This window comes from Carlito syrichta, unplaced genomic scaffold, assembly GCF_000164805.1.
Source record: "Carlito syrichta isolate Samal-C Ts95f unplaced genomic scaffold, Tarsius_syrichta-2.0.1 Scaffold302426, whole genome shotgun sequence".
NCBI lineage: Eukaryota > Metazoa > Chordata > Mammalia > Primates > Tarsiidae > Carlito > Carlito syrichta.
Genome location: NW_007246522.1, coordinates 34,049 through 44,436, shown reverse-complemented (window position 1 = coordinate 44,436; position 10,388 = coordinate 34,049).

Here is a 10,388-nt window from a genome sequence, read left to right as displayed (position 1 = left end):
CCAGCAGGTCGACGCTGGGGTGGCCATGAGTGTGCCACTGCACTCCAGCCTGGGCGACAGAAACTCCAACTCAAAAAAAAAATTTTCGAGCCGGGCTCCGTGGCTCAGCCTGTAATCCCACGCCTTTGGGAGGCTGAGGTGAATGGATTGCCTGAGGCCGCGGGTTCGAGACCTGCCTGGGCAATTTGGCGAGAGCTAATCTCTACAATAAATCAAAAAATTAGCCGGGCGTGGTAGCGCGCACCTGTAGTTCCAGCGACTCGGAAGGCTGAGGCGGAAGGATCGCCAGAGCCCAGCAGGTCGAGGCTGCAGGGGCCGGGAGAGGCCACTGCACTCCAGTCTGGGCGACGGAGTGAGACTCCAACTCCAAACAAACAAACAAACAAACAAAATTTTCACCACCCCAAAAAGAAACCATCAGCAATCACTTCCCATATTCTCTTTCACCTCCCCCTAGCCCTAGGCAACCAAACATCTACTTTTCGTCTACATAGATTTATTTATTCTGGATATTACATATAAATAAATGGAATCATGCCACATGCAGCCTTTATGTCTGACTTCTTTCTCTTAGCATGTTTTCAAGGTCCTCTCTGTCTTAGCGTGCATCAGAACCTGATTTTTTTTTTTTTGAGTTGGAGTCTCACTCTGCCACTCGGGCTGGAGTGCAATGGCACACTCACGACCACCACAGTCTCGACCTCCTGGGCTCAGACGATCCTTCTGCCTCAGCCGCCCCAGTAGCTGGAACTACAGGCACGTGCCACCATGCCCAGCTAATGTTGCCCAGACTGGTCTTGAACCCATGAGCTTAGGTAATTCCTTTGCCTCTGCCTCCCAAAGTGTTGGGATTACAGGCATGAGCCACCGCACCCGGCAGAACTTCATTCTTTTTTCTCTGAATAATATTTCATGATAAAAGCCAGGCTTGGTGGCTCAGCCTATAATCCCTCGCTTTGGGAGGCTGAGGTGAGTAGATTGCCTGAGCCCGCGGGTTTGAGACCCGCCTGGGCAACTTGGCGAGACCTCATCTCTACAATAAGTTAAAAAATTAGTTGGGCGTGGTAGCGCACGCCTGTAGTTCCAGCTACTTAGAAGGTTGAGGTGGAAGGATCACCTGAGTCTAGCAGGTCAAGGCTGCAGTGGCCAGGAGCGGCCACTGCACTCCAGTCTGGGCGTCAGAGTGAGACTCCAACTCAAAAAAAAAATTTCATGATATAAATATACTACATGTGTTTTGTTCATTCATTCATCAGCTGTTGGGCATTTTGAGTGTTTTCACTTTTTAGCTATTATGAATAAGGCTGCTTATTCATATACAAGGTTTCATATGGATATGTGTTTTTGCTTCTCGTAGTTATACATTTCAGGAGCAAAGTTGCCAGGTCAAATGGTTAATTCTACATTTAACCATCTGAGGAACTATCAGACTCATTTCCAAAGTGGCAATATTATTTTACATTCCCACTAAGGGTAGATGGGGGTTCCAATTTATGTGCATCTCACCAATACATGTTAGGGTCTATCTTTTTTATTGCAGCCAGCCTCACTGAGGTTTTGAATTGCATTTCTCTGATGGTGAATGACACTGAACATCTTTTCATGGGCTCACTGGCCATTTGTATATTTTCTTTGAAGAAATATTAATTCAGATCCTTTGCTCATTTTCAAAATGGGTTGTCTTTTTGTCTAGTTGAAAAGCATTTTAAAAAAAATTTTGCTCACTGACAGGCAAAACTGGGTATCTAATTCTTCTAATTTGTATGTTTCCTTACAATAGTGACAGTAAACACTCTTTCATATGATACTGATCTCCTGAATGTCTTTTTCAGTGAATTGTCTGCTTATATTCTCTGCTCATTATGTCTGGGGTATTCGGATTACAATTTTTCATTCTATAAAGTTTAAGACCAAATAAAGTTCCATTTTAACATTAACAGTGTTCCTCCCACCCCAGACAAGTCGAAGCCCTGGGATCTGAGTTCAGACCACATTCCTTTTGAAGCTTATCTCCAGGTCCTGCCCACTGCGGTTACTCCCCGGGAGTGGCCTGTCAGGGAGCATTACGTGAAGAGATTGCCCTTCCTCTCTGGTGCGTCACTGCCATCTCAGCTCTGCACACACCTTGCCTCCCCTACCTCCGCCCACGCAGTGCCCATGGCCTAGACTCTAGGGAGAGAGAGGTAGGCTGTCTACAGCTGAAACCTCAGGGATCCCCACATTCTCCTTCCACAAAGATTTCTCGTTCTCACTTCCCAGCAGGTGACCACTCGCTGTCCCCCATGTGACCCACACCTAACTTCCTCTGTCTCACAAGGACGCTTTCCCCAAAGCCCAAATTGCACAGAGAGTCAGAACCTGAGTTGGAATGGATCTGATAATGTCTTTTAAACCATTAAATGATTCCCAGTTTTGTCTTTTTTTAGCTATAATATTAAAAGGGGCCAGGCACAGGGGCTCACACCTGTAATCCCTGTACTTTGGGAGGCGGAGGCGAGGGGATTGCCTGAACCCAGAGGTTCAAGACCAGTACGGGCAACTTGGCAAGCCCTTGTCTCTACAGCAAATCAAAAAATTAGCTGGGTGTGGTGGCGCCTATGGTTCCAGCTTCTTGGAAGGCTAAGGCAGAAGGATCGCCGGAGCCCAGGAGGTTGAGGCTGCAGTGGCTGTGATCGTGCCACTGCACTCCAGCCGAAGTGACAGAATGAGACTCCAACTCAAAAAAAAAAAAAAAAAGATTTAAAATGTCTTTAAAGTTAAGCTAATTTAATAGTAAAGGGCTAAAATAAATATCAGCTCCTTCCTTTTCACTTCTGAAAATTACGATGAAGGATGGTTCAACTTGACTCAGAATTACATGGTTCACCAATGCTGTGTTTCATTTTACAGAGACGCTTTAACAACGAATTCCTTTATGTACATTACCAGAGCCCCGATATGCAGTCATTCCAGCCTACAGATAAGAACTTTTTTCTGCTCCTATACTTTACCCAATTGCTGCTGGCTGGCCAGGAATCGCTACACTCTAACCAGACCAGATTTGGGGGGAGTTGCGTTTCTAGATAAGGCACAGGAATGCTTAGGATTAGATCTGAGTAATTGGACCTAAAACTCCAACTACATTACTTCTTACTGACAGGTAGGAATGCTGGGCCCCGCTGGGGAACACCAGAAATGCCTATGAGGCCATTTGGAAACTTCCCTGAGAGGGAAATCTGGATAACACTACCAGAAGGACCCCAGGCATTCCCAGAGGCTACTTGTTTGTCACTAGCCCAGGTGCCAAGAGCTGCTCTGCTGGGGGGCAGGGGGGTGTACTTAGAGCCCTCACCCATTCATCCTTCCTGCCTTGTCATATCAAATAGCAAGGCCCCATCCCTGAACTAACAGCTTCCAGGGCAGCCCAAACAGCTCAGAGGCAGGGCTTGGTTCATGACAGGATGTGCAGCTGTTCAGCACCGAAGGGAGGATTTGCACAGAGACCAGGGCAGAATCTCTCGCCCCTGCTTGGCCTGTGAACCAGGGGTCCAACCGAGTCATCCTGAACTCGAGGGTCACTGGCAGCAAGTCCTACAGTGGAGTCTTTCTCCTACATAGAGCCTATTCCCTAACCAAACTAAGATTCAGGAGTTTCTGTCCAGCTCAAAACACAGAAGGATGGTCTGACAGCCAACACCCAAGAAAAGCAAGTACCGAGAGCCCTCGGTGTGGCCACTAGCTTTGTGGGCATCGTCCAGGGGTGTGACAGCTCATGTGGACTCTGGTTCAGCATCTTAGATCCCACAGTTCTGAGGCTGGAGGCTAAGTGGGCTTCACCAGATCTCAGAGGCAGTAAGGGCTGGGGTGAGACGTAAGCCCATGTCTTTCCTGCCACTGAGATGGGCGCAGAGCCGGTGGAATGGTAGGAAGCCTGGGAATGCTGCCTGCCAATCCCAGACACTCCCCACAGCCTTCCCGGCTGACGGCTGCCCAGCATCACCCCACATCCTTTGAGAGTCCAGTCTCCTCACAGCACATGATGCTCAGAGGGTAAATCCATGCCCCCGCACCCCCACCTCCCTTCTAAGGGAAAGCACACCTGACTCATGCCTGGCCAGTGGGAAAATCAAGGTTCCAGGTCCCGAGACTGACTCCAGGATAAGTACCTGAGGCCTGATGATCAGGCTCCATCAATGCCCAAGAGGAAGGGACATTCACTGGCCTTGAACCTGGGAGGATGTGAAACTGGGCAGCGTTGCCACATGGCCAACAGCAGGGGAGTGTGGAACCAACCCAGGGGTAGCAGAGCTGAGGAACAGCTTTGGAGACAGTATCTGAGCCCTTGATCAAGCCAGGCCAGAAGCCATTCTTCTCGATTTCCCAGCTATAGAAGTCAATTCATTCCCTCCCTTGCCTTATTTTTTTGAATTGAGATGTAATTTACATACAATACCTATAATTTCAGCACTTTGGGAGGGTCAAGGTAAGAGGATTGCCTGAGCTCATGGGTTTGAGACCAACTTGGGCAACTCGGTGAGACCTCATCTCTATAATAAACCAAAAAATTAGCCGGACATGATAGTGTGTACCTATAGTTCCAGCTACTTGGAAGGCTGAGGATCACCTGAGCCCCACAGGTTGACGCTGCAGTAGCCGTGAGCGTGAGTGTGCCACTGTACTCTAACCTGAGCAACAGAGTGAAACTCCAACTCAAAAAAAAAAAAAGAAAAAAATACACAGACTTTAAGTATATAGTTCAATGAGTCTGTGTAACCATCATTCCAATGAAGAAATAGAAAACAGAACGTTTCCATCACCCTCAGGCAGCAAATACTCTGATTTCCACCACCATAGAGTTTTGGCTATTCTAGAATATGTAAATAGAATTAGACAGCATATATTATTTTGAGTCTGGCTTATTTTGCTGAATTTCATGTTTTGAGATTCATCCATACTGCTGCTGCGTTTATTAGTGGCTTGTTCCTCTCTTATTATGAAACAGAATTCCATTGTAAGGGTGAGCCATGGTGTATTTATCTGCCTGAGCCATTTTGGATTGGACTTTCTGGCACATGCAATTAAAAAGCCCTAACTAGTGTAAGTTTACCTAGACTGAAACTCTCTTTATGTGTCAACATACACATGTCCTTGGTGTAGGGTCAGACTGTTCACCTGCAAAACAAATTCGTAAGAGCAGCGCCTAGATAAAAACGTGGAAGAATGGAAAGGATGGACAATCTCACCCTGCAGAGACTGACACCACCTCGGTCGTCTGGAAGGCAGACACGGAAGGAAAGACGCAGTCTTCTCTCCCCCACTAGAGCTCTGTTCCCGGCGCCTGCCACACTCTCTACCGTGGGCATTAGTGACAGCCCTTCTTCCACACAGCCAGAGATAAATCTCACACACGGAGAGATGTTTCCAGCAAATTTAGGGCAAAGTGCAAGCTTGGGTTCTAGAGGTCAGGCATAACACTGGAGAAGTGACGGTGACAGTGACAGGACAGGGCTGGGCCAGCTCCCACCCGGAGAGACCCTCACGTTGGGTACAGGAGGGTCGGGGCTCTTGGCTGCTTCTCCAACAAAGATATTTATTTTCTCTGCCTTCCTCGCTCCTCCCTGGTTACGCAATCCCTCACTCAACCACCAAACTCTGGAAAACAGAATTGTTTGTTTATAAGTTAGGCAGAGCTGTCAAGCAGAAAGCCCAGAAATAGCCTGCAATACCCTGCAATACACACATACGTCTAATTTAACTTCACCACACTGGAGATTCAAGGCAGGTTGGACGAACAGGATTTAGCTTTTCTACGTCCATAAAAAAGAAAAGCACGAATTTGGAACTTGTAGATAGACCCCCTGCCCTTCTGGGATCTCTGCCAGGTCCATTCACTCAGGGTGGGGGTGGGCAGACAGGAATCAACACTCAGCCATAATCTTTAGCTACAGGCTCCCTTCAGTCAGTTCTAGAAATCCTCAGAAACACTACCGTGTGCCCATCACGGTTATTTTTCAGTATGCTGAACGCCTTCCACCACAGATCCAACAGCCAAAATTTCCATGAATCAAAGTATTTCCAAACCAACAACCTGCTTATTTCAACTGGTAGGACACACTCGCCAACAGCGAACAGACTAGCTAGAAAGTGTGTCTGTGTGAGGAGGGCAGGGCTGGTATGTAATTTGTACACTTCTGGGATTACCTTTTTTTTTTTTTTTTTTTTTTAACAATTTATGTTACTCTTGCAATGCAAGTAATCCTGGAGAAGCAGCAGCTACCTTTGAAGTTGTTTCGATCGTCTGCCCTTTTCCTACAATCCAATCAATACCCGGCCATAGTGGATTCCAAGGGTCTGACTAGAGGGATCCGCATCACCACGGTCCCCGGTGCTGCAGGTAGGAGACCCCACTCCAGGCCAGCAGCCCCGGCGGCCGCGTGGCCACACATCCCGTCCTCCGGGTGGGCGCACCTGCAGTTCAACTGTGCTCTCCAGCTATCTCCAACGCAGACTGTGTGTCACGGGACTCTGGTACCTGAGCCAAAGGGGGAAGTATGGATCAGACTGAAGCTCATGCCCAGTAGCATCAGGTGATATGTCCTGGAATCCATCCAGATGGCCCCAGGAAACAGGGGACATTTACAGGGTTACAGCTCATCTGTTGACTCTCCTCTGAGTCAGCCTGACAATTCTGTTTCTGCCAGGGGGCTCCCCTCGGCCAGGAGGGCGAGGATCATCAGCCGGGCAGGCCCTCTGGGCTGCTGGTGCACACCAGTGCAGCCGGGCAGAGCTTCGCCAGGACCCTGGTCAGCCTGGGCCCAGCCAGGCCATTAGGATCTGGCTGAGACCATGGTGGGAAATCAGCGCTGGTGGGCAGCGCTGGTGGGAAGTCTTTACACACTTCCTCCTCCTTCCCTCCCCACCTGGAAAATTTCCCCTCAAGGCGCCAAGGGAAATGGGTCCGAACAGCTGGAGGGATATCAGTACCCAATAAAGCTAGAGCCGTTGATTTCCCATGACCGGTGCTGTGCTTGGTAGACTCAGCCCATCAGAAGGCTTCCCCGCCCACAAGTGTGATCACAAGAGATACACACAAGCGTCCAACATGAATTTAGACCCCACTGAAAGGAATGATGTAGAGGAAGAACTAAGAGGAGCTTCTGGGTTAAAAGAAAAAAAAAAGAATGCTCCTCCTTCCTTCTCTGCTGGACCCTCTAGGAAGTCCAGAGTAAACAGGGACCACAAACCAGGACAGAATGAACCTTGGGGCCCTGCCTACCCTGGAGGTTTCTGTGAACAAGAAACAACTTCTCCTACAGCTTCTGCGTAAAAACAATGGAGCTAAATTCATTTTGGGGCATTAGCGTTCCCAAAGGATGAAGAAGCAGAGATAAGAAGTGACAATGTGGGACTTTGTGCTGCTCTCTTCATCCACTCGGTGCCAAGACCTTTCATTTAGTGCCTTTCATCAGCCCTGGGAAAAGGCTTTCTCTAGTTTTTTATCCAGCTGGTTTTTTCATGGCCAAGAACAGGATTTGGGGACTATGGAGTGCAAGTGGAGCTCCAGAGAATTCACGATCAGGATGCAACATTCAGGAAATGTACATTACTCTGCATTTAACTATAGGCCAGAACACACATGCTTTCAAGACTTTCAGTGGGAAGAGCATAAAAATCATAAAGAAAGTGCCTCTCCACCAGGCATAGCGGCTTACGCCTGTAATCCCAGCACTTTGGGTGGCAGAGGCGAGAGGACTGCCTGAGTTCAGGGGCTCAAGACCAGCCTGGGCAACTTGGCGAGATCTCGTCTTTACAAGAAATTAAAAAATTGGGGCAACCTCCTCGGGAGACCCCTACTGTGGGAGCTTTTCTGTCCTCTTAATAAATCCTGCTTTCTAAAAAAAAAAAAAAAAAAAAAATTGGCCAGGCGTGGTGGTATGTGCCTGTAGTTCCAGCTACTTGGAAGGGTGAGGCGGAACCCAGAAGGTTGGGGCGGCAGCGGCCGTGAGTGTGCCACTGCACTCCAGCCTGGGCAACAAAATGAGACTCCTACACACATGCACACACACACACATATACACACACAAAAGAAAGTGCATTTCTACTGGTCATCCTTTTAAGAAAGTAATTTATAATAATCATATAGAGCTGAACCTCTATTTAAACACAATAACTTAATGAGAAAGAAAAAATAAGCCGGGCTCGGTGGCTCAGCCTGTAATCCCGCACTTTGGGAGGCTGAGGTGAGTGGATTGCCTGAGCCTGTGGGTTCGAGACCCGCCTGGGCAACTTGGCGAGACCTCATCTCTACAATAAATCAAAAAATTAGCCGGGCGCGGTAGCGCGGGCCTGTAGTTCCAGCTACTTGGAAGGCTGAGGTGGAATGATCGTCGGGCCCAGAAGGTCGAGGCTGTGGTGGCCGGGAGCGGCCACTGCACTCCAGTCTGGGCAAGAGAGCGAGACTCCAACTCAAAAAGAAAAGAAAAGAAAAAACAATGAGAAGTGAGGGAAAGATGGGGGTGAAGGGGGAGAGAGAAGTGAGAGAGTGATATACCATAAAGTTTTCTTTTTTCTTTTCTCTTTTTAATCAGAGACCTCCCAAATTGCCAACCCAGACCAGGAGGACAGGGTATGTAGGGGAGGGGAGGAAAGGGTTCGTGCCTGACCTGGAGCTAAGTTGTATCCTCAGGGCTCTACATAGCCAAGTTCTACACAAACCACCCCCACCCCCACCAGCGACCACCTTGCACATTCAGGGTCCAGGTGAAGCCAGCATAAGGACTTTTTGTCAATTAGGTGCAAGTCATACAAAACACAGTTGAAGTTTTGAATATGGCCGGTGGACCACCCTACTTTTTGCTCTCTGGACTGAAGCAAAGAAGCTGATTCCTTCCCAAGCATGGCTAGAGTCATCCTGACAAAACACCAACTCCCAGCACTGTACCCCAGGAAATGAGGCCTGCTGGGAATGCTGCCACAGAAGCCCTATTAAGTCACGGTGGAGGGTGTCCCACAACGTGACAGAGAGTCAGGTCTCAAGCCACCACTCCACCCTATTTGGATGAATAGAGCAGAATGGCATTTTAAAGATAAACGGGGAGGGAAGGTATGGCAGAGAACAGGATGAAGGAAAAGCCTGACGTCAGTAGAAATTTATTTGATCCAGTAAGTGTGCAAAGTCCTGATAGTACAAATTCAGGATGGAGGAGCTCCGGGAGAGGCAGTTGTACGATGCCCTGACTGCACCTTCAGTCTCGGGGACCCTCCCACACTGCCCCTGGTTGGCTCAAGCACCCAATCCACGTCGCCATCCACATCCCTCTCCTCCGCCCCTGGGACCCTCTCCCCATCTTGTCCTTTTCTCCTGGAGTAGCCAGGCATCCCCCCACCTCATTCTAAAACAACTTGCCTTCGAGACTGCCTGGGCAGCGAGACCTCATCTCTACAATAAATAAATTAAAAAAAAAAATCAGCCGGGCGTGGTAGCACATGCCTGTAATTCCGGCTACTCAGAAGGCTGAGGCGGAAGGATCGCCGGAGCCCAGCAGGTCGAGGCTGCGGTGGCCGGGAGTGGCCATTGCACTCCAGTCCAGGCGACAGAGTGAGACTCCAACTCAAAACAAAAACAAAAACAAAACAAAAAACCAACTTGCCTTCTCTTCTTCACCCCTCTTGCTCCAGCAACTGTCTTCTCTGCCCTTCTACCTTGCACTCCGTGTCACACTTTGTCCCCAACCCTCCAATCTCTCATTTCCTATCAAGTCCTAAAGGACTAAATCTAGTACTTTCTGGAGTTCTTCCGACTTGTCAGTCTCACCTGTCACCTAAAAAAACCCACTTCTCCGCCAGGCTCGGTGGCTCAGCCTGTAATCCCAGCACTTTGGGAGGCCGAGGTGAGTAGATTGCCTGAGCCCGCGGGTTCGAGTCCCGCCTGGGCAACTTGAGAAGACTCCATCTCTACAATAAATAAATAAATAAAAATTAGCCAGGCGTGGTAGCACACACCTGTAGCTCCAGCTCCTTGGAAGGCTGAGGCGGAAGGATCGCCAGAGCCCAGCAGGTCGAGGCTGTGGTGGCCGGGAGCGGCCACCGCTCTCCAGTCTGGGCGACAGAGACTGCAACTCAAAAAAAAAAAAGGCCTCACTTCTTGGCTTCCCTGACACAGCCATCTCCCTGACTTGCCCTCCCATCCCCCTACCTGTCCCTTCAGTGGCTACAGTATTCCCCTCTGTCCCAGGTCCTTTCACTCAATACCCCCACTCCTCCCATACCGGTGCCTCCCACAGCTGCATCTCCAGCCAGGGTGCTCTCATGGCTGCCAGGGTGGTGGAGTGCCCTCTCCACCGGGACCACCACTCGAATATCCCACAGGAGGCCTCAAATCCATCACCCTCCCCCAGACACCATCCCCC